This window comes from Phascolarctos cinereus, unplaced genomic scaffold (assembly GCF_003287225.1).
Source record: "Phascolarctos cinereus isolate Bilbo 61053 unplaced genomic scaffold, phaCin_HiC Scaffold_726;HRSCAF=1367, whole genome shotgun sequence".
Taxonomy (NCBI): Eukaryota; Metazoa; Chordata; class Mammalia; order Diprotodontia; family Phascolarctidae; genus Phascolarctos; species Phascolarctos cinereus.
Genome location: NW_027556098.1, coordinates 337313717 through 337338970, shown reverse-complemented (window position 1 = coordinate 337338970; position 25254 = coordinate 337313717). Strand labels below are relative to the sequence as shown.

Sequence of the window (25254 nt, the reverse complement as noted above, 5' to 3'; positions counted from 1 at the left end):
ACTCTAATTTATATTTGAAAGATTCTTTTCACGCTAAATCTATGATCCTATATGCAAAGTTATGGTCATTTTTTTGTTTTGTTTTTCGAAGCTAAATCTGGTCCTTTACTTATAAGGTGTTACTGTACTTATAACATGTGTTGCTATCCTAAAGTGGAATGAATTTTGGCAAACAGTTAATTCCCCTTTCATATGAAGTCTTCAAGGAAAGGCTAGATATGATTTGTCAGCTGTGTATTAGTGAGTATTCTTTTTTCAAGTGTGAGTTGAACTAGATGACCAATAAGGTCAACTCTAGAATCAACTCTTAGAATACTGTGACCAAGATTGTTGAAAGCCATGTTTCAGGAAAACAAAATTGGAAAACACAAATATACCTTTGAAACATGTTCTTTTGCCTTAAAAAGCAACTTACAAACCCTTGTGAAACTACACCAGGTCTGTATCTGTTTCTCCTTGTAATTAACCAAAATAGTTTGTCTTGAAGATTTAGAAGTGCTTTCTGTATTTTTTAAAGTTACTGTAGAAACTGACTTTTCTTCCCTAGCAAAAAGAAATTCAAACACGTGACTACCTAGAAAATTTTATTTAACTTTGGTCTCTAAGGAGATAATTGGGTCAAAAGCCTTACCTAACTAATTTTCAAGTAATAGATAATGAGAAAGGTTTCAAGTCTGGAGCCTTTAAACACTGGGTAAATTTAATTTTCCTAATATATTAGACAGACATTGAGATGACATAATAAAATGACAATTCAGTTTTACTGTTGGTAATGTTATGCTCTGAAAGAAATGATACTTATTGTAAGTTACATGCCCTGAGTATTTCAATCCCTTTCCCCCATAAAGCCACATTAATGTCAGAACACTTGGAAAACGACATCCTATATGTGTCAGAGATGAGACTTGAACCCAGGTCTTCCCACCTCCAACACTATGCCATGTAACTAGCTTGAACTGAAATTTTGTATGTATTTCCCAGAAGTAATAATACTATAAAAAGTAACTGAAAATTTACAATTAGAATAGCCCATAGCAATGGGAGGAAATTTCACTACAATCTATAAAGCAATATGAACTATTGTTCTTAATGCTTCAGGTACATTATGAACTAAATCAGGCTTTTGGGAAATCATTGCTAATATTTCTGTAAGAAAATATGTTCTGTGTTGTAATTGATAGAGGCCTGGCCTCTTTTGGTCAGGAAGACAAGAGATTCAAGTCTCACTTCTGCACAAACCAGCTAGGTGATTCTGAATGGGTCACAAGCTCTCAATGCCCCAAGCAACTCTCTGAAATGCAGAGCGTGTTTTGACAAGAATTCCTCCGCCATCATATCACAGGTCTGGCCCCTCTTCCCTTTCAAAAAAGAAAATATGTTCACAGATATTTAATAACATGCAATACTGCTAAACTGATGACACTGTCTAGAGCAGGCGTGAGGAAATTGCAGCCTCAAGGCCACATGTGACCCTCTAGGTCTTCAAGTGTGGCCCTTTGATTGAATCCACACTCCACAAAACAAACCCCCTTAATAAAAGGATTTGTTCTGTAAAACTTGGACCCAGTCTCAAGGCTGCACCCAAGGCCCTAGAAGGCCACATGTGGCCTCGAGGCCCCAGGTTCCCCACCCTTGGTCTACAGAAAAGCATAAGAAAAATAGTAGAACACAAGTTACAAAATTTCTAATCACTCTCTTGAGATATGATCAAAACTGAAGGCAATGTGGAAGAAAGCTAATATGAGAAATATCAGATCCTTCATCTTACTTAAGACTAAAATCATAGACCTAAAATTTCAAAATTTGGTCTTCTAATTTTAAAAGGAGCTGTAAAGCTAGATAGAATTAATTTTCAATTTCATATGGTAATTGGAGACAAAATAGCATGAAAGAAAATCCTAATTTTTGATACCACAATTTTACCAAATCATAAAATAAATGCTTAATTAATAATTATCAGTTTTCCATTGCTATTGCCATACTAGTTTAGGCCCTTATCGCCTTTCTCCTCTAATTCTACCTTGCTTCCACTTTTCCCTTACTTGAATCTGTTCTGCACAATGCCATCAGAGAGATCAATGTATTTTTGTCCTGGGCCCCATTTCCCCCCCTAGAATTTTAATGGTTGTCAATAAAATTTTTAAAAAAGATTTTTTTAAAAAGAAAATTTGGAAAAAAATTTTTAGCACAGCCCTGGTAAATATTAGATGCTTGATAAACTGTATGAGAGTCAAAGGCAACTAGCGGGTAGAGGCAGGAGACAGTACACATGGGTATAAGATTAGACCACTGGGATCCCCAGGGAAACAGATGTAGGCAGGGCAGGTTCATCTTTACTCCTTTAGGAGACTTCTTCCAGTACTTGGGTTCCTAAGTTTTGGAAGCAATATTCCAAAAGGGGGCAGGGAGAGGCAGAGAAATAGCTACAATGCTATTCATAATGTATTTACTTAAGCTGTCTGGAACTTAGGAGGGGAGAAGAGGAGAGGGAGAGAGTCAGATATATTTTTTACCCCCAGAAGCAATTACTCACAGGCCTTCACTACCACCTTAAAGGGAGGAAATGATCCCTGTACTTCATCATTTGCTCAGTGATTTAATTTTTCTACTCTTTATTTGTTTTTGTTTTGTTTTTTGGTTGGGCAATGGGGGTTAAATGACTTGCCCAGAGTCACACAGCTAGTAAGTGTTATGTGTCTGAGGCCACATTTGAACTCGGGTCCTCCTGAATGCATGGCCAGTGCTCTATCCATTGCGCCACCTAGCTGCCCCCTTAATTTTCTACTCTTTATTTGTTTTTGTTTAGTGATTTAATTTTTCTCCAGGCTTCTCTATATCTAGAGAAACAGATATGGGTGGAGACCTTGGAGCAGGTACCGAGGAAGCTGGCACTTCACTTTGGAATCCTGGTACAACTCCTTGCTGGATTATAAATTATCAGGACTTGAAAGGGGAAGGTGTTCATTTGAGTCAGTACCCTGGGGTAAATTACTCTTCCAGACCAAATGAGCATCATGAACATGTGAAAGCTGGCAGCTTTGTCACCCACTATACCCAGTTTAAGGTCACAGACTCAAGGAAGACTGGGCCCAGGGAGGTGTTCTGTGGCATGGCAGGCCTTAGGAAGTATATATATATAGAGAGAAAAGCAAGTTCAGAAGCAAGTGGCAACAGCTTTTATGGGGAGATGGAGCCAAAATGGCAGAAGATGGTGGCATGGTGGAACAGCAACAGTCAGAAACCTGAAGATCTCAGACAGGGAGAAAACTGAATGGACTGCCCTGGATCAGACTACTCTAGAAGCAAAGAAAGCTTGCAAGTCCTCAGGCTAGCCTGTCCCTCAGATAAAGTAACAACAGGACCAGTCCAGAACTTAGCCATGGAAGTGCTCTGAGTCTAGCCCTTAACACTGCATCTAGTCAGGAAGTAGGCTGGAAGAATGAACAAATTAAAAACAAAAAAACTAACAAAATTCCACCATAAAAAGCTATTATGGTGACAGAAGATACAAACTCAGAAGTTTGTGCTCAGAACACAAACCTAGAAAAAGAGAATAACTCCAAAACATCTACAAGCAAAGCCTCAAGGAAGAACATAACTTGGCCACAGATTCAACTAGAATTTCTGGAAAAACCAACCAACCAACCAACAAACATGTGACTAGAGTTTAAAAAAAAAGTAAAAATGATTTTATAAATGAAAGAGAGCAACAAAGGGGAAAAAAATGAAAAAGAAATGAGAACTAAGGAAGAAATAATTGGAAAGGGAATTAGTAGATTGGTACAAGAGGTATAAAACATTCCCCAAGCAACAAAGAAATAAGGGAGGAGGTAGAATTAAAGGGTGACATAGATTAAGAGGTGGCATAGATTTGTCCTAAGCAAAACAAATTCTAACTAAGGATGTTCAAATATTTCTAGCTCTTTCTGAGTTGGCAAAGAATAGGAATCTGAGAGGCTACCCATAAACTGGAGAATGGCTAAACAAGTTACAATACATAAAGATGATATAATACTATTGTGCTATTAGAAATGATGAAGAGGATAATTAAAGAGAAGTCTGGTAAGACTTGTATGAATTGATGCAGAATGAAATTAACAGAACCTGAACAACATGGTAAAAATAAACTTTGAATTATAAGACTATGATCAGCATAATGACCAACCATGAGTCTAGAGGACTAATGATGAAATATGCTACCCACCTCCTGAGAGCTGAAGGACTATGCCTATTGGTGAGATCACACATCTTCTTGAAGTACATATAGAAATAGTTCCTAGGTTTTCTTTCAAATGTTTAATTCTAACACAAAATAATATAAAGGAAAACGTGGAAGATTATGGAAGATCAGCCTTAAGCTCAAAATCTAATTTATTGTGAATACAATGGTTCACTTATCTATTTGAAGGTCTAAATAAGAAAATACATTTTACTAATCAAAAACATCACAATTTAAGAGTTCCAATTAGAACTCAGGAAGTTTGACAGCTTGATCTAAGGAGGATTGCTCTCTCGTTATATCCTAGCAGTGGAGAATTGATGTCTGTGGGTTCAGAGAAAAGAGGATCAATTGCTATGTATCAGTTATAATTATTTGTACATGAAAGTTAGAAAAGAATTCCTTGGGTTCAGCATGTTAACTGAACATTTCGAGAAACTAAGTATTATGTCATATTGATAGTAGAAAAATAAACTAGCATGTGATTAATTCTTTGATAGATCAAAGCAATCAATATTTTGTTAGATTTGTGATATTATTGATACATTCACTCCAGTGGTACAGGCCTCATCCCATTTCATCTTCTCATCCTGTCCATATTATCCCATAAGTCTTCCTCAACGGGTCCATCAAAATTGCTGGAGAACTTCTTTTATTTCTCTTGATGTTATATAGTACATGAGTCCACCTACCAGCCCTCTCACTCACTGCATGGCCAAACCTCCCTCCCTTTTTGGTCCTGCATCTAGATATTATGGATTTAGGGCTGGAAGAGACGTTTAAAGCTGTCTCATTCAACCTACTCTCTCTGATATTTTTTTATGCTCCTTCCTGTGCAAAGCTCTTCATCTATGATATCTTGCAACTGATTTAGGGCCACTATGGATATCTCCGATGATCTTTCAGTGACTCATAATTTTGATTCTTTGGAGATTATGTTATGATTTGTGGCCATATAACCAGAAGATTACTAGTGTTAAAAAGATTTTTTTTTCTTTTTTGCATCAGGAAGAAACTTGGGGTCAGTTAAAGGACTATGCAATTACTAAAATGCAATTCAGTCTGCTCTCCTTTTATTCAGTTCTGAACTCCAGTCATACATCTGTTCCGCCTGTCCAAGATATATATCTCTATGGGCTTTCCTTTCAACTGTTTATCATAGCCTGGATAAGAGGCAGTTCTTCATTTATATGGTTATTCCTGTATGGTTAGTCGGGCTGAACTCTTCTGAGTGATCATGAATTAGGAGGCTCTCCAATGTTTCAGAACAAAAAGGTGATCATTCACAATAAGGTGAAGCATCTGGAGGATCTGACCATATATAGGGAATACTCTTCCATCTGAACTCTACTGGATTAGACATCCTCCAGAACGGTAGCAAATATCTTTTGGCTAGTATTTATCTCCCTGCGTATGCTTCATTTGATATTATTGCTCACAAGGTAGCTAAACAATCTCTGTTGCATCTTTCAAGGAATCTTGTGTGATTTAGAAATATGAGTGGGAGATACTTTGTTGTAGGAAAACCTTTAAGGTGGCATTTTATACTACCAAATTATAAGCTTTTCTATAGTCAATAAAAGTAAGCAAAGTGATTTACTTAAGTCTTGTATTTTCTCTCTCTGTCTCTAGTGTGTAACTGTGAAGCTTTGATCTGCCATAGAATATTATTTGTAAAAGCCTTACTCACTTTTTAATATTTTCAAAGATGTCTTTGACACATATGTTTAGATTACTTTAAGATTTTATAGAGACAATAAATTTGGCACATGGGCTTGTAGTTATCTCAGTTATCTTGTTTCAGCTGTCATAATATTTATGTGTTCTCTCCTTTTTCAAACACTTGAGGAAGGATCCCTCAATGACTTTAAAACTGTTTTGCCTCCAACATGGCCCTCCTCATATGTGCTTTTTTCTGGTCAAGCTACCTGTCCAGTCTTCATTTTCTTTAATGTAATTTTTACTTCCAGAAGGTAATAATTTACTTCATTTCATTAATTACTATGACTTAAAAATCTCTTAGACACTTTAATAAAAAAGTGAATATTCTAAACCATTCTATTAGAACTAATTTTAAAAACAATTTTCCAGTGGGTTTTTTTGTTGAAAGAATGTTAAGTTTTCAAAAGCAATTAAAATTTAGACTTAAGGAAAGATTTTGCCTACGGCCAAAAGTCAATTCACAAAAGGCCTTAACAGCAAATCTTACATAGAATATTTGCAAATAAAGATGCATTTTATATTTATTAATAGTTGAAATGCTATTGTTAGGATTGTGTAAAAATTATATCACATTGGCTCATACGAAGTCCAATAGTTAATAACTGAAGTAACTGTTTACCAAATTGCTAGATTAAAAAAACCAACAACCTTTTATTTTTATTGTGTGACCTTATAAGATTTCTATGGATGAACAAAAACAACAAATGCATATTGTTCAACAAAGCCTTAACCTGAAAAGGAAAAAATATATACATATATAATATACATACATATACACACACACACACACACATACTTTATATATATACATATATAAATATAGGTGTGCTCACATAAATAATGCATTTGTGTAACTTCTTACTTGCAGGAAAAAAACAAGATTGATCTTTCATAAATAATTATTTGATGCTTACATCTTTCTCACATTTTCCTTGCCACCTACATTTATCTATGCTTGCCCTTAATTACTTCATTCTGAATTGAACCTTATAAAATTTTATTCTGGGACAGACCTTGGTTTAAAGTATGTGGGTTTCATCAGATTAGGCCCTGATTCTAAACTGCATGGTATTCAAATATGTTAAATATTTCTATTAGGAAGAAAATTCATAAAGTATAATAAGATAACTCAAAGGTTATCTTTTCCCAAGTAAATCTAATGGATAGACCACAGCATTAGATGCAGACATACACTCATTTCTATTCATTTCAATCAACCACTAACCAAACGATGAGACAAGCCTTTTCATTTCTCTGCTTTTCCAGCTTTTTCTCTAAATAAACTGAGAAAATCATAGCAAATATCTCTTTTCCTCAAGGATATCCATGAAAAACATTTTAGACAACAGAGAAAAGTACAGGTCCAGAGAACAAAAATTAATAAAATGCTAGAAAATTAAACCTATGTATAAAGAAAGAACTAAAATTATTTAATAATAAAGATAAGAAACACTTCAGATAACCTATCTTGAAGTTTTGGAAGGGTCATAATGATGTCAAGATTCTCCTAAGAAGAAACAAACTTAAAGTAATGATACATTTGGGTTAGATTTAGAAGAACTTTCTGACAAGGTACATATCTCAGAAAGATGGTTCACCATTAAGGATTCTGATTAATCTGTTTTTATCGGAATCAGAAGTCATAGAAAGGTAGCAGGATTAATAGAGCCTGACCCCTTTTAGAAGGGCCAAGAAAAACACAGATCCAGCTGTTTCCTATTTTACAATTCCTTATCTTGTACTAAAATCGGCACTAACAGGAAAGCAACAAAATTGCCCTTTGGTATTTGGCCAGGTATGAGAAATGTGAAAAATGGTAAAAACAAATTATTATATGAATAAAGCTATACATTCAACTTGAACATATTTGTAGTTCTTGTAAGAAACAGAACTAGAGGAAGATGAGTTTCAAAGAAGATTCAGCTTTATTCATTCCTCTAAAAATGTTCTGAAAAGGCAGATACACACAAAACCTGTTGTATTTTATTTATGGATAAATTGATTTAAACTGTTATGCCCCCACAAGGTATTAGAATGCTTTGTTAAGTTTGTTAATATTCCCTTGTTCTACTAGATCAACTAAAAAACCACACTAATTGGTACAGTTGGATATTTCTAGCTTTAATTTGCAACTAACATCTTCTTTCTTGTCTGCACTTGAATGACAAATTAACACTCCTTTCTTCCAAGTTGTGTTGAGACTTGTTGAGCACTGCAATATAAAATCCTGTAACTGAAAAGTGAGCACCAACATTTCACAAACAGCAACAGTTAAGAAAGGCTGTCTTTTTTCCTCATGATATCTTCCCATCTTTTAGGTAGCATCAAAGAATCAAAGAAAAAAATTAAAGTTCTACCAAAATGAATCGGCATAGAAAGTTAAAGTAAAAATTGAACAGGTTAAGTAATTGGGGAAAATACTGACATGTAAAATAAGGTCTAGAATTTCTGTCGTCAAGGAGATTACAAAATAATGAGAGAAACAAAGAGACAAGCACATGAAAAGAAAAAAAAACATGATTAGGACAATAACAAATACAATACTTTTATAAAATATGCATATACTAGCAATGATGAATAATAAATAGAATCATTTATTTAAATGTCACATGAATGAAAATGATGTGTGGTTCAGGTTTTATATTTTAACCATTCTCAAAGGCATCCCCTAGAATGTCTGATACACTGAATATCTTAACTCCCCTTCTGCCAATTTATGACTAAAAGGGCAGGTGCATAGGACAGGGTGGAATTGTATATGGTAAGAGGATAGCAGTGCATGTCTAATGTGAGTGGGAGTATATGAGTAAGTAGCTGGTTAGCTCTACCTAGTATAGTGTATTCTGATAACTTCACAAAGGTGTGTCACAAAATATTCTGAAGAATTATGGAGGGTTGCAATTTGGGGGAAGAAGATGCATGCTGAAGGATAAGGCACTAAAAATAACTTGAGGGTCAAACATTAGAAACAGTATGAGTAAAGGACCTGACATGGAAAAGGGAGAGGTGTGTATGTTTTAAAGCAAATACCACTATCTGGCATGGTCAGGCAATAGGGTATGCTGGTTATCTAAGTACTATGGTTGAGATAAAATATATTCACCAATTTTTACAAGAATCAATGCACAATTCAATGAATAAACACAATCATGAAGCATCCACAAGAAGCAGCACAGCATAATGGATATAGAGGCTGCCTCAGAGCCAAGAAGCCCTGGGTTTAAATTCTGTCTCTAACATCCATTAGCTGTGTGATTCTAGTCAAGTCACACAACCTCTTGGTGTTTTAAGCTGGTGATGTCAAAGCAGCTTTGATTACACACTGTGATCAGTGAAAAAAAATCTGAGCTATATTTATTGTTATGAATGTGCTACTATACTAATAATTACAAACATTATAAAAACTGAAATTTAAAAAGAATGAGACAAAGATGAAATAACATTTGGTCCTAAAGGCAATGGGAATCATAGGAGTTTATGGAGTAGGGTAACATCTATACTTTATGAAAATCTCCTTGGCAGGTAGAAGCTGGATTAGAGAAAAGATAGACTCAAGGCTACTGCAATCACTTTCTGGTTGATCTCCTTGCCTCAAACCTCTTCCCACTACAATTCATCTTCAACTCAGCTATCAAAGTGATTTTCCTAAAGCAAAAGTCTGACCATGTCACTTCCCCCTCTCCCATTCAATAAACTCCAGTGGTCCACTATTACCTCAAGGATGCAACATAAAATCCTCTGGTGTTTAAAGCCCTTCATAACCTGGCCCCCTTCTACCTTTCCAGTTCCCTTGACATATTCTGCAATCCAAAACATCCTATCTGCCAAATCTGTGCATTTCCACCACCTATCTTCTAAGCCTTGAATTCTCTTCTTCCTCATCTCTGCTTCCTGGCTTCTTCTAAAAGAAGCCTTTCTGAAAGGTCCCTTTTAATGCTAGAATCTTCACTCTAAAATTATCTCTAATTTATCCTGTGTGTATGTACACATATATGTGTATATATTGTGTGTGTATATCTTGCCTGTACATAGTTTCTTTTCATGTTGTCTCCTCCACTAGATGGTGGGCTCTTGAGGGCAGCAACTACTGCCTTCCTTTGTATGCCTAGCACTTCGCATAGTGCTTGCACAGAGCAGGGGTGTAATAAATGCTTGTTGACATAAGATAGGGAAATAAGTTAGGAGGCTAGTGCAGTAGTCCAGGCTAGAGATGATAAGGGACTGAACTTGGCAGTTTGAATAGAGAGAAGAGGACAGATGTAAGAGGTACAAAGGAAGAAGTGACAAGATCTGGCAAATGACTGGATATGTGGATATAGAGTGTGGAGAAAATGAGGAGTCAAAGATGACAATGAGAATGTGAGAACCTGACTGACTAGAAGGATAGCAGCGCCCTTCAGCGTAATAGGGAAATTTGGAAGACGGGATGAATTTTGGGAGGAAAGCTAATGTAATGATATCTATGAAATTACAACCATTCATGACTGCTTCACCTGTGCAACTCACTCTCTCCCATTCAAAATGAAAAGGTAGGAGGTGGGGCTCTTACTACCTTCAGTCACAGAGTCTACTCTCTGAGATATCTCATGAAATTGTCAGGAACCAGGTGGTCTGGAGGGCAGGGGACAGTGGTGGAATTTTCCCAATGGCACCTGCATAGCTATGGTAGGTGGTGGTTGGTTTCGGTTATAACTTTCCTAAGTGGCTAACACTTAGTTCAGAAGTGGGGAAGTTGGAAGGACTACAGCAAAGGGAAGGGTATACTACCATCTAGGCTAGTATTGGTTCAATTCTTTGAGAAAGTTGTCTATAGGAGGTACCTCTACTTCCTTTCCTCTCACATTCTTCTTAATCCTCTGTAATCTGGCAATATCTCTCATTCAACTGAAACTATCCTCTTCAAAGTCATCAAATTGACAAATATAATGTCCTTTTCTCAATTCTCATATGTCTTTACTCTTCTACAGAACTTTACATCACCTTTTCCTCCTAAATATTCGTTCCTCTATTGATTACTATAACACTGTTCTCTCCTGGTTCTCCTCCTATCTGTTTTGATTAATTCCTTCTCAGTCTGTTTTACTGGATCTTCATTCATGCTATACCCACTAACCAATGTCCTCTGTCTAGTGTCCTCTTCTCCGTCTATACTTGAGTTCTCAATTTTTTAAAATTTTGATAACTATATTGCTATATGATTAGTTACATTTGTAATCTTATGTGTTTTCTTTTATGCTTTTAAAAACATTATTTTAAGAAAGGGTCCAAAAGTTTGAAAGCAGATCGAAGCATACTATTTGCTCTTTTTTTTTCTTCTGTTTTGTTTCCTCTTTCTTGTGGTTCCTCCTATTTGTTCTAATTCTTCCTTGTAAGGAAGAATTAGTCATGTTGTAACATGACTAATGTGAAAATATGTTTAATAGAGTGTATATGTAGAGCCTATATCAGATTGCATGCCGTCTTGGGGAGGGAGGTAGAGAAGGAGAGGGAGAAAAATTTTAAACTCAAAAGCATATGGAAGTGATTGTTGAAAACTAAAAATAAATTAATAAAAAAAGAGAGAGAAAGAAGGGGTCCAAAACACACAAAAAAGATGAATAACTCTTGCTTTATATTAATATCATCTTTATGCAGATGATTCCCAGATCTGTTTATACAATTCTAGTTTCTCTGCTGAGTTACCATTATACAACACCAACTACTCCTTGGACATTTCAAAGTGGAAGCTCCATGGGCATCTCAAACTCAGTACATCTAAAACAGAACTCATTCTAATCCCACTCCTATGGATGGCACGCCCTACTGCCTTCCCCACCTCTGACCTCCTTTTTTCACTTTCAAATTTCCCTATTACTGTCCAAGGCACCACCATCCTCCTAGTATTGCAGCCAAATGATTGCTAACTGCTTGCCTGCCTGCCTAACTGGCTGTCACAGTGAGGATAAGATTTTGACCTGTGTTCCCTACCCTTTGAACATATGATCACATACCTTTTGGGGTGGACTTGGAGTAATACTGACCTCAGTGTCACCTTCAACTGTGGGGAATAAGCATTTCTATAGCTCCTACTATGTGCCAAGCACTGCATCAAGTGTTTAACAAATATTATGTCATATGATCTTCACAATACCCTAATAGGTCAGTGTTATTATTATCCCCATTCTACAATTGAGGAAACTGAGGCAGATGGAGGATAAGTGACTTGCTCAGGCTCACACAGCTACTAAATGTTTCAGTCCAGATTTGAACTCAGATCTTCTGACTGCAGGCCCAGTATTCTACACTAGTTGCCTAAATTACTCACTTTGTTTCACCCTACATATCTATCCAGTCTGTTGACAAATCATGTCATTTTTGCCTTCATAACATTCCTCATATATACTCCCTTCCCTCCCCTCACACAGTTACCACCCTAATTAAGACCTTTATCACCTCTCACCTGAACTATTTTAATAGCCTCTTAATGTTTTCTCACAACTCTAATTCATCTTCCATTCAGCTGTCAAAATGATTTTTCTAAAGCATAAGTGTGAATATGTCACTCCCCTGCTCAGTGAACTCCAGTGGCTCCCCACTACCTTCAGGATCCTTCAGAATTCAAACTCCTCTGTTTGGTATTTAAAGCTTTTCATAACATATCCTTCTTATCTTTCCAGTCTTCTTACACATTACTCCTCTGCACATACTGTGTATGTGTGTGTGTGTGTGTGTGTGTGTGTGTGTGTGTGTGTGTGTGTGTGTGTGTGTGTGAGAAAGACAGAGAGAGAGAGAGAGAGAGAGAGAGAGAGAGAGAGAGAGAGAGACACAAAGAGACAGACAGACAAACAGACAGACAGACAGACCGACAGACCGACCCTGGGCCTACTTGCTGTTCTTTGCGCACAACATTCTACTTTCTATTCCCATGCCATTGTACTGCCTGCCTCCCACGCCTGGAAGGCTCTGACTCCTTACCTCTCTCTTTTAGTTTTCTGGCTCTCTTCGAATTTCAGCTCAAATCCCATGTTCTATAAGAACCCTTTCCAGGGCCCCTAGCTGCACTACAATGCACTTCCTTCTCAGATTTCCTTCTATCGACTTTGTATACATCTTGTATGTATTAGTTATTCAGATGTTGTCTTCCCCATTAGAAGGCAAGGACTGTTTTTGCCTTTCTTTGAATCCTCAGCACTTATTAACATAATACTTCCAAGTAGTGAAAGCTTAATAAATGATTGTTAACTGCTTGCCTAACTCTGGAGACTAACAACTGCTTGAGGCAACTCCCTACAACTATATCAGCATCGGCAGGAGTTCCCTCATCTGGGAATTCCCCAAATTCCCATAATGAAATCACAGGTCTACTCCCTAGTCTACCCCTTTGAGTCTAGTGCTATACTATATATGGCAAGGAATATAGAAATAGTACAAGACAAAGTCCTTGACTTTGAGGAGCTTAAAAATCTACTTGGGAGATAAGATTAACAAAAGTGAAAAATAAGGAATAACATAATTATTAAATAATATAATTAAGTATCCAATTAACATGAAAATTATACTAAACATAATTTAAAAGTGATGACTCAGAAGTCATTTCAGGAGCTCAAAACACTTCTCTGTCATGTACATGAAAAATGATGACTTAGGTGCATATAAGTGGTGATTAATAGAATTTCAGTTAACAGAAACCTTTATTAAAGGTTTATTTATCTATCTTTGCCACTCAACATTTCTGGATAAATCACTCAACTTCTCCAAGCCTCAGTTTCTACATCTGTAAGATAAAGACAATTCAATTCAGCTCAAACATTCCTGTTTGGCACTGGGATAAAAACACAAGTATAGACCTTTACTCTCAAGGCGATTACCGTCTCCTAGGGGTACAACATGTAGAACGTAATTTAAAGCAGAAGAAAGCACTAATAAGTTGAAGAATCATGAAAGTCTGCACATAGGAAGTAGCAACTGAGCTGGGACTTCAAAGAAATATGACAACTCATCTTTGCAGCCCTAACATCTTGTACGCTCTCTGGCACACAGTAAGTGCTCAAGAAATACTTATAGAATTGAACTGAAAGGTGGAAGTGAGGAAGGAAAGCATTACAGGTCTAGGGCGGGGCAAGCAGGGGTTGGGGAGGTTTATATGAAGATACAGAGATAGGACAGAGAAGGTCAAGGTCAGGGAACTCCTAAGTCAATGAGGTAAATAATATGAAATAAGTCTGCAAAAATTACTGGGAGCTACATTGTAGTATACTTTAATTCCTAGGATGAATAGTTTGTATTTTATTCCTGAGGCAACAAAAAGCCACTGAAAATTTTTCAGTAGGAAAGTGACTATCAGACTTTAGGAAGATCATTTTGGGGGCTGTGTGAAATATGCATTAGAGAGGGAAGAGATTGGAAGGAGAAAGAAAACCAATTAGGACACTTTATGCACTTCATGCATTTTTGATATTATGCTTAAATTTCAAAGATATTCATGCACAATTTAAGTTACTATCCTTTCACCCTTTTGGGAGGGAGCATATTTGTATTTGTTAAGTTCGTGTTATATAAATCCATTCAATACTAGAGACCTATTGACATTATTATGGACTTCTCTTATTCTTAATCACTCTCTCTTATAAGTTCTCCCCTTTTCCCTTAGACTTCTATGGCTTCTAGGTGTTCAAAGCCACAGCAGACTTTGGCTCCTAGACTCTGTATATCAACTGAAGAGGCTAGAAGTCCTTGAATAACTAGGCTTGCCTACTGGCACACAGAGATGGATACACATGGCTAAATATACAGGGCTTGAATGGCAGACGAATATGTATACATATAACACACACACACACACACACACACACACACACACACACACAATATGATATATATGAAGGACTGTCATGTAGAAGGCATATATTTATTTGAATGGATCCCAAAGGGAGAACTGGGGGTGATCAGTGGAATTTACAGAGAAGCAGATTTAGCCTCTAGATAAAGACAAACTTAAAATAATCAGAGCTGTCCAAAGGCGGAATGAGCTGTCTTCAAAGCAGTGGCTTCCCCACCTCTTCTAGCAGGGGTGGATAACCATTTGTTGGAATATGGTAGGAGATGTTCTTCTGGATGAACTAGTTGTCCTCCTATTCTTGGCATCTTATTTCTGACTGCAATGTCAGAAGAAATAGTGAAAACTTCATTCCTTACTCCCTAGGTCTTTTCTATTCATATGGGGACCCAAACATCTAACCCTGTGCTGTTAGAGGAAATAAGCAATGTTGATTTTTGAAGACATTTCCACTTTTTTAAATTCTCATTTCCACAAGCTAAGTGTATGAAGAATGTAGCTACAGAATTAAGAATCTGATACTATCTGCAACTTTGAGCAAGTCATTTAACTTCCCTAGTCCTTAGCTTATTTGTCTGAAAGAATGAAGAGAACAAACCAGATTTCTAACATACTTTCCAGATCTAAATCTTATGAATTTATGCAGGCTCTTAACTCCTACCAACACTTTGTATTATACTTGCCACTCAGGAAATGAGTGGTAGATTATTTTAGTCTACTTAGACTCCTGCTTTCTCTTTTCTCAAAATAATCTCCTCTCATTTCTCTTCTTCCCAGTACCAACAGCATGTCACTCTTAGGGATGAAGCTGTTTATGCTCAAGAGTTCAGGCTTAAAATACAGAGTATTTTAGCTCAGACTTGATCAACTGGATCTGAAACAACTTTAATAAGCAAATGGCAGAAAGCAATAGTTGCTTCAACACTCTTACGCAAAAGTACTGTATGTCAATCAAGCATTAAATTAGTCTCAGAAAGATCTGAGCAAACTTAGCTCTAATCAAAGAATAAGTATAATAAGACTCAAAACAGATGAATCAAGAGAAGGGAGACTGATAAATTAGGCTATTTCAGTTCTAAGTTCAAGTACTCTATATTTCTACTTTCTAGGGTTACCATATACTTTCTTTTTCTTTTTTGGGGGGAAGGGCTAAATAGTATTTTATTTTTTCCAATTACAGGTAAAGATAGCTTTCAACATTCATTTTTTATAAGATTTTGAGTTTAAATTTTTTTCTCACTCTCTCTCTCCCACCCCCTCTCCCCAAGATGAGAAGCAACCTGATATAGGTTATATACATGCAATCATGTGAACATATTTCCACATTAGTCATGTTGTGAAAGAAGAAACAGAAAAAAAGGGAAAAGCCACAAAAAACCAAAAAAGTGAAAATAAAAGTGAAAACACACATTTTCATTAAAATATTTTTAAAGTGATGTGCATCACTGCATTCCTATATATCTAATATGTTACTGTAATCTTAAAATATTTAAGAATAGAAGCAATGACACTAAAGTTAGATGTTTACTAGTTAAAGAAAATGTGAATCTTCAGATTACATTATTAAAAATAGCAGAAAAGGCTATGGTGAGTAAAAAGAGGGAGATTTTAAAATTTAATAAATTTTTTAAGAAATTATACATTTACTTTTTTTGCAAAGTGATTTGAAATTCTCATACACTAATACTGTAATAAATAACTAATTACCATAAAGAATAAGCTTAATGGTTTAGCTGTGACAATTTAAATAACAGGTAATGTTATAATGTCATAGTTCTAGGCTTAAATTTCATCATAATAAAAATACATATTTTCTATCTTATTCTATTATCTTTGGAGGTCAAATAAAGAATTGGCCTCCTAAACGGGAGAGGAAAGCATTACTTATTGGACTTTTGTTAAGTACATAATATGAAAAGAAATGTAAAGACATAATCTTTTCCGTTAAGAAACTTATGTCCTGAGTAAAAATTATTTAACATGGTCAAAACACATTTCACATAGGTATGTGTGTGCATATGCATACACACACACACACACACACACACACAATTTGTGAGATAAATACATGGTAACTGAGACAGAACTAAGTTTACATCTAAGTGTTATCATAAATTAATTCAGTATATTAAATTGTTTTTAGTACCAGTTCTTGCCTAGCATTGTAGGGTATGTCAAAGATTACCATATTGTTAGGAGACAAAATTTACATATGCAACAATTAGAAAATGAACAAACAAGCATTTACTAAATGTCTATAGTGGACAATACAACGTAGTACATGATAAAATGTTAAATTTCATGGTGCCAGTACCATATACTTGATTGTAAGTGCTACTGAAAGAAGGAAAGAGTAATATTTGATTCAAGTTATAAAGAAAGGTTTCCTAGTGGAGGTTGAGAAGGACTTAGAAGAAATAGTATGTGGTTCTGTATATAGTAGGAATCTAGTATATGTTTGTTGTCAAAGTTCCAAAATGAAAAGACTGCATCCATAAAGATAAGGTATATTAAGGTTTCATTACTTCATAGGACATAAAAAGATAAAGTTCAATATGTTTTAGGAAAGTATTATAAAAATTACAAAATTTCTTCAGATTCAGAGAAAGATGCCATAGAGATATCTTGCCATGGTCATACTAATATTTAATAGCAAAACTGACACCAGAACCAAGGTCTCCTGACTCTCAACATACAGATAATTCAAAAAAGAAAAAAGAAAAAAAATTTAAAAAAAAACACCATATAGATAATTCCTCTCAACTTACCATTATTTTATATAATTCTTTATTTGCTTTAAAAAACTCAATACAATATTACCTTTATAAGACTGGTAATCATTTAAACATAATGTAAGGCATTTTATGACACACACAGTACTTAAGTACGTAAAGACACTAACTAGGCTAAGTCATTGTCTTTCAAGTCATTTACTCTCAAGACCTTGACTGGCTTTGACATCTTTTTAAAGTTAAAAACTAATGCTTTCGTGTAAAGTATGTGAGATTAACAAAACACCAAGGCACAAACACATACCAGACATCCTTTTCAGAGCCAGAGGTTTTTCTCCCCTTTGTGTTCATTTCCTGTCACGTCTGATGTTTCAAAAGAACACTGAAGAAGTTCAGATTTTTATTTACAAGTTAGGCAGCAAGAAACCTAAAGAATTTTAAGTTGGCTACTATAATTGGAAAACTGTTCCATGAATCTCATAATTTAAAATATGAACTACTTTTAGCCTATTCTTTTCTCATACAAGTGTACAGTAAAACTGAAGTCAAAGCATGCAGGATCCAGGCAAGTAAGTTAGCTTACATGCTGGGGAGACATATGAGGGGAAGAGAAATATGAGACACAATTTTGTATACTGCATTAGAGCCCACAGAGTGAATAACAAGTATTTATATGCCTATGTATTAGAGATGGATAAATCCAATAGAAATATAAACAAGAAAGAAAACATAGAGCTGAATTAATTGTTGACAAACTGATTTATGGAAACTTCTGGATAAGAATATTAAAGAATAAGCATATTTCTCTGGGTATAATTAGTCTAGTCCAACATCCTTTCTCATCTGTAAAACAGTATATAGCACCATTTCTACTTCCTCATGTAGCACTCTGGACAGTAGAGTGCAAATGTGGTAGCCATGCTTTCTTTGATAGAAAAAAGAATGCATTACAGTAACTTTAACTTTTCTACTTTCCATCTATTTTTATCTTCAGTCTTTCCTTGGAAACACTTGGGAGAATCTAGCTTAACTGTCTCTTGTCAAACTGTCTCACAATTGCTACTGCCTTCCCTCAGAGATGACCTTCCAGCTACTCTGTACACACCTTGTATATACATAGTCATTTGGATGTTGTCTCTCCCATTTAAATGTAAGCTCCTCGACATCAAGGACTGTGTATGCCTTTTGTAAGTGCCTAGCACTTACTAGGTGTTTGACACTTAATAAATACTTGTAGACTGACAAGATTTATGGCCTTTTCCCAGTCCTTATCCTTCTGAACCCCTTTGTATCATCTGTTCTTGTTAATCACTCTCTCTCTCTCTCTTCCCCTCATGGATACTCTCTTCTCTTCGGGTTTTCCTTGCACTACTTTCTCTTAGCACTCCTATCTGTCTAATCACACTCTTGACAAATCATTATTCATAGCTTGCCATCTAAGTGTGGGTTAGATGGCTTTGTTCAAGATTAATTGTTTTCCCTATAAGATATCTAACATTTTCATCCATTTTATTCAGTGTTTTGACTTGGTTTTATTATGATGTTTCATGGAGTCATTAGCTTCCATGTGACCAGTTCCAATTTTTAAGGAGTAAAACTTTCAGTAAGGTTTTGTACTTTTTTTTTTTACCAAACTGTTAATTCTCTTCTCATAACTTTGTTCAATTATCATCTTCATGCAGATGATTCACAGGTTTATAAATCTAGCCCTAGTCTAATAAGCTTATATCTTGCTCCATGAATTGCCTATTTCCAATTGTATGTCCTATAAGTATCTCAAACTCAACATGTTCAAAACAAAACTCATTATCTTTCCCCTAAAATCCATTCCTCTTCTGAAATTTTCTCTCTTTTGAGAATATTACCAATCTTTTAGTCATCTTGTTTCAAAACTTGAAGTTATCCTTGATTCCTTACTCTCCTCAGCCAGTTTTTCAATTCCACAACATTTCTCATAGCCATCCTTTTCTCTCCACTCATATAGCCACCACTTTAGTTCAGGCCCTCATTACCTCTCACTTGTACTATTACAACAGTCTCTTTCTGCCTCAAGTTTCTTCCCTCTCCAATCTCAACTGTGGCTCCATGGTACTTGAATTCTTTCTTTCTTCCTGCTTTCAGTATTTTCTCCTCGACCTGTGAGCTCTTGATTTGGGTTATAATATTCATGGGAATTTTCATTTTGGAGTTTCTTTTAGGAGGTGACCAGTGGATTCTTTTGATTTCTACTTTGTCCTTCAGTTTTAAGATAACTGGGCAGTCTTCCTTTATATGTGATAAGCCTACCTATATGAGCTTCCAAGAAGAATTAATTAGGTCTGTACTGAACGACTTTCTAACATAACAGAATCTTCAACAGTTCACATTTGTTGAGAATGCTAGTTCACCTCTCTGCCAATAAGGCATCTGAGCAGGATTTTGTGAATTTCCCTTCTAGTATACATACATAAATAGGTGCCCTCTTCAGGGTAATTATTCTAATATCTTCTGTGTTTCTGTATGAACTGAGATTACACAAAGGATCTATGATTTTTCTTAGCATGGGAAACTACCTCTACCAACAGAGATGACATCTCATGTACAGCTATAAATTGTAAGGAGTTTCTTGAGGCACTGAGAAGTAAAGGGCCTTCTCCAGGGTCACTAAAGCAGAATGTGAACCCAGGTCTTTTTGACCTCAAGTCTAGGACTCTAACCACTACATCATGTTGTTATGTATGTAAAATGCCCACAATTTAGGTGGCTGATGTTCATTTTTAAAATTTTAATTTCTTATTGATAATCTTTTGTTTTTACATTATCTTAATTCCTGAATATATTCCTTCTCCTCTAATTCTCATTCAAGGAGCCATCCCTTGTTACAAAGAATATATTTCACAGGCAGTTCAGTAAAACTAACCAACACAGTAATCTAATCTAACTATAGAAGCAATATTACAAATACACCTCAGCAAAGGTCCCCTACTTCTGCAAAGAAAGGAAGGAAGCAGACAAAGTGAGAAATCTTTTTGCTTAACTTCTCCAATATGCCTCCTCCGCAACAACCTAAAAAACATGTCAGACCAAATTCTGATCAGGAAAGCCAAGAAAAAGTCACAGTGGGTCATGTTTTCAGTCCATCACAGTTTAGAGCACACAAAGAGAGCTGCAGACACTGAAGTTGGGGCTGGCCAGGATCATAGCATGGTGGTAGTAGTTAGTTGGAGGGAGCATAGGGGCACCCTGAGATAGAACATCAGGGCAGAAAGAGATCAGGGGCTCCTCCTAAAGTAGTGCTGGGAACAGGCATGAGTACCATCTGGCAAATGCTTGCACATTACTCAATTTTGTGTCACAGATCCAGGACAGCCAGGAGGCTCAAGACTAAGGCCTAAGGCCCTAGCTGAGTACTGAGCACAAAACAAATGTCAGAAATTGAGTTAGGTGGTTCTGAGCATAAGAGCAGAGTAGTGACTCAGTTCTAACTTTTAGTCCAGCACATAAGCTTGAAATGAAAAAACCAGGGTAGGAGTCCAAGACCAAAGGAAAGCCAGTACTCCAATTCACTCCGAATCGGCTGAGAAGAGCCCAACACTAACATAAAATCTAAAGTCAAGAAGTAGGCTAGATGAATGAGCAAATAAAAAAAAGAAAACAATCACAAAGAGTTTCTGTGGTGAGAGGAGAACTCAAAACACAAACACAGAAGACAATGATCTGAAAACACGTATAAGCAAAGCCTCAAAGAAAAATACAGACTAAGCACAAGCCCAATAAGAATTCCCAGAAGAGCTAAGGAAAGTAATTTTTAAAAAAAGGAACAAAAAATTATTTTAAAAGAAAACAAAAGAGTTAGAGGAAAAAAATGGGAAAGTAAATGACAGCAACATAACAAATTTATAAGGAGAATTGACAGCTTTGGTAAAAAGAGGTATAAAACTTCACTGAAGAAAATAACTTCTTAAAAATCAGAACTGGTCAAATGAAAATTAGGGACTCCATGAGACATCAAGGAATAATAAAACCAAGTCAAAAGACTAAAAAAAAAAGAAAATATGAAATATCTCATAGAAAAAACAACTGACCTGTAAAATACTTTGATGAGAGGTAATTTACGAATCACTGTTCTACCTGAAAGCCATAAACAAAAACAAACAAATAAACAAAAAAAAAAGCCTGGACATCATATTTCAAAAAATTATAAAGAAAAACTGACCAGACATCTTAGAACTGAAGGGCAAAGTAGAAATCAAAAGAATCCACTGGTTACCTCCTAAAAGAAACTCCAAAATGAAAACTTTTGTGAATACTATAGCCAAAATCTAGAGCTCACAAGTCAATGAGATGATACTGAAAGCAGCAAGAAGGAAAGATTTCAAGAACCATGGACCCATACTTGGGAATAAACAAGATTTTGGGAAAATTATTTTACATAAATGGGATGCACAAGGAAGAATTTATATTTCGGGGGGGAGCAATACAGTGGAGTGTGGGGGGAGGGAGGAGCAGGCAATATAGATCCTCTTTCTCATATAAGTTGGTTCAAGGAGGGAAGAATACATATACATACACCCACATACCCACACCCACATCTCCCCCCTACTCCCCCACCCCGCCCCCCACACACCTAAGTACAGAAATTCATCTTACCTAACAGGAAAGTAAGAGAGAAAAAGATTAAGGGAAAGTAGGGTGGAGGGGTCAAGAATAAAAAGAAGAGTAAATTAAGGGAGGCAGTGGTCAGAGGCAAAACAGCCTTTTATAGAGTGGACTGGGTAAAAAAGAAGAGGAAAAGAAGGTGAAGAAAGCTGTCAGAAGCAAAACAGACTCTTAAAAAGAAGACAGGGTAAAAAATAAAAGGATAAGTATAAGACAGTAGGATGAAGGGGAAATACACAGCTAAAAATCACAGCTGTGAATGTGAATGGGATGAACTCACCCACACAAAAGAGAAGAGGATAGCAGAATGGATTGGAAACTAGAATCCAGAAACACATTTTCAAAAAATACACTTGAAATAAAAAGATACACACAGAACTAAAACATGGGGCTGGAGCAGAATCTATTATGCTTCAGCTAAAGTAAAAAAGGCAGGGGTAGCAGTTCAAGAAAAAACAGATCTAATTAAAAGAGACAAACAGGGAAATCATATTTTGCTAAAAGGTACCATGGACAATGAATTAATATCAACACTAGATATATATGCACCAACAGCATAGTATCCAAATTCTTAAAGGAAAAGTTGAATGAGTTATAGGAGGAAATAGTAAAATTATAATTGTGAGAGACCTCAATTTAGTCCTCTCAGTCCTGGATATATCTAACTATAAATTAAACAAGAAAAAAGTTAAGGAAATGAGTAGAATTGTAGAAAAGTTATATATGATAGATTTCTAGAGAATAAGGAATGGGAATAGAGAGGGGTATGCCTATTTTTCAGCTATGCATGATACCTTCACAAAAACTGACCATGTATTAGGGCATAAAAGCCTCACAAATAAATGCAGAAAAACAGAAATAATAAATGCTTCTTTTTTTCTGACCAAAATGCAATAAAAATTATATTCAATAAAGGGCCTTTGAATAAAAATTAACTGTAAATGAAATATCTTAATCCAAAAGAATAGGGTGAATTACAGAAAAAAAATCATAGAAACAACCATTTCAATAAAGATAATGACAACAATAAGATAAATATAAAAACCTGTAAGATGTAGTCAAAGGAGTACAGAGGAGAAAATTTACATTTCTAAATGCTTACATCAATAAAAGCAGAACAAACAGATCAACAAATGGGGTTTTCAACTACAAAAATGAGAAAACAAATTTTAAAACCCTAATTAAACACCAATCTAGAAATCCTGAAAATCAAAAGAGAGATTATAAGCTGAAAGTTAAAAAACCCACTACTAAACTAATATATAAAACTAGGAGCTGTTTTGTTTTTACTCAATAAAATAGATAAGCCATTAGCTAACTTGATTTAAAAAAAAACAACAAAATTACCAATATCAAAAAATGAAAAAGGTGAATTCACAATCAATGAAGACAAAACAAAAGCAATTATTAGGAGCTATTTTGCCCAACTATATACCAATAAAGCTAATAATCTAAATAAAACAGATGAATATTTACAAAAATATAAACTGACCAAATTAACAGAACAGAAAACAGAATACTGAAATAATTGTATATTAAAAAAGGAAACTGAAGAAGCTATAAATGAACTCCTCAAGAAAAAAAACTCAGGGGGGCAGCTAGATGGTCAGTGGATACAGCACCAGCCCTGAAGTCAGGAGGACCTGAGTTCAAATTCGACCTCAGACCAAATACTTGACACTTACTAGCTGTGTGACCCTGGGCAAAGTCACTTAACCCCAATTGCCTAAAAAAAAGAAAAAAAAAAGAAAAAAACTCAGGACTAGGTAGATTTAAAGTGAATTCTACCAAATATTTAAAAAAAATTCATTCTAATATTAAGCAAATTGAAAACAAAAATAGGTAAGGAAAGAGTTCTACTTAATTCCTTTAAAAACATAATACCTAATACCTTGATACCTAAATCAGAGAGAGCCAAAACAAAGAGGAAAAGTGTAGAATAATTCCCAAATGAATACTGATGTAAAAAACTTAAGTAAAATATAGCAAGAAAATTATAGCATAAATATATCACAAAGATAATACACCAGGCTGGATTTATATCAGAAAAGCATGTCTGGTTCAATATTAGGAAAACTTTGAGCATAAGTTACCATACTGATAACAAAAAACCTCCAAAATTATATAGTTATCTCAATGATACAGAAAAAGCTTGTGAAAAAATGCAACAACCATTACTGTTAAATACCCTAAAAAGCACAGGAATAAAAGGAGCTTTCTTTAAATTGTTAAGCAGAATCCATATAAAAGCAAGAGAAAGCATTATTATTATGGGGATAAACTAGAAGCCTTTCTAATAAGGTCAGGAGAGAAAGGATGTCCATTATCACCTTTACTATTTAATATTGTACTAGAAATGCTAGCTAGAGCAGTCAGACAAGAAAAAGAAAGAGAAGGAATAAGCAATAAGGAAACAAAACAATCACTTTTTGCAGATAATATGATAGGTTTACTTAAAGAACCTCAAAGAGTCAACTAAAAAAACTAACTGAATCAATTAACAACTTCAGCAAATTTGCAACATATTAAATAAATCCACACAAATCATCACTATTTCTGTATCTCACCAATAAAATCCAGCAGGAAGAGATAAAACTAACTATAGACATAAAAAATACTTTGGGGTCTACCTGCTAAGATACAAACAGGAACTATGAATACAATTACAAAACACTCTTTACATAAATTAAGGCAGACCTAAATAACTGAAGAAATATTAATTGTTCATATGTAGGCTAAGCCAACATAATAAAAGTATAATACTACCAAAATTAATTTATTTATTCATTGTGATACCAACCAAACTATGAAAGAATTAACATTCAGAGCAAAAACAAAACAAAATTCACCTTAGAGGAAGAAAAGGTCAGGAATATCAAGGGGATTGAAGAAGAAAAAAAGAAAGAGAAAGAAGAGGACCTCCCAGTACCAGATAACAAACTATACTACAAAGTTGTGATCATCAAAACAATTTGGCAGTGGGTAAGAGAGAGGTTAGGTTGATCAGTAGACTAGATTAGGTACACAATATACGAAAGCAAAGAGCACAGTAACCTAGTGTTTGATAAACAAAGATCCCAGCTATTGGGCAAGAACTCACCATTTGACAAAAACTGTTGGTAAAACTG

At 35.3% G+C, this 25254-nt stretch overlaps 1 protein-coding gene across 2 annotated transcripts in view; it reads right to left on the bottom strand.

Annotated features, from left to right (window-relative positions):
• RB1 (RB transcriptional corepressor 1) overlaps window positions 1–25254 on the bottom strand; it is a 184702-nt gene that overhangs the window by 85756 nt on the left and 73692 nt on the right. The window lies entirely within an intron of this gene.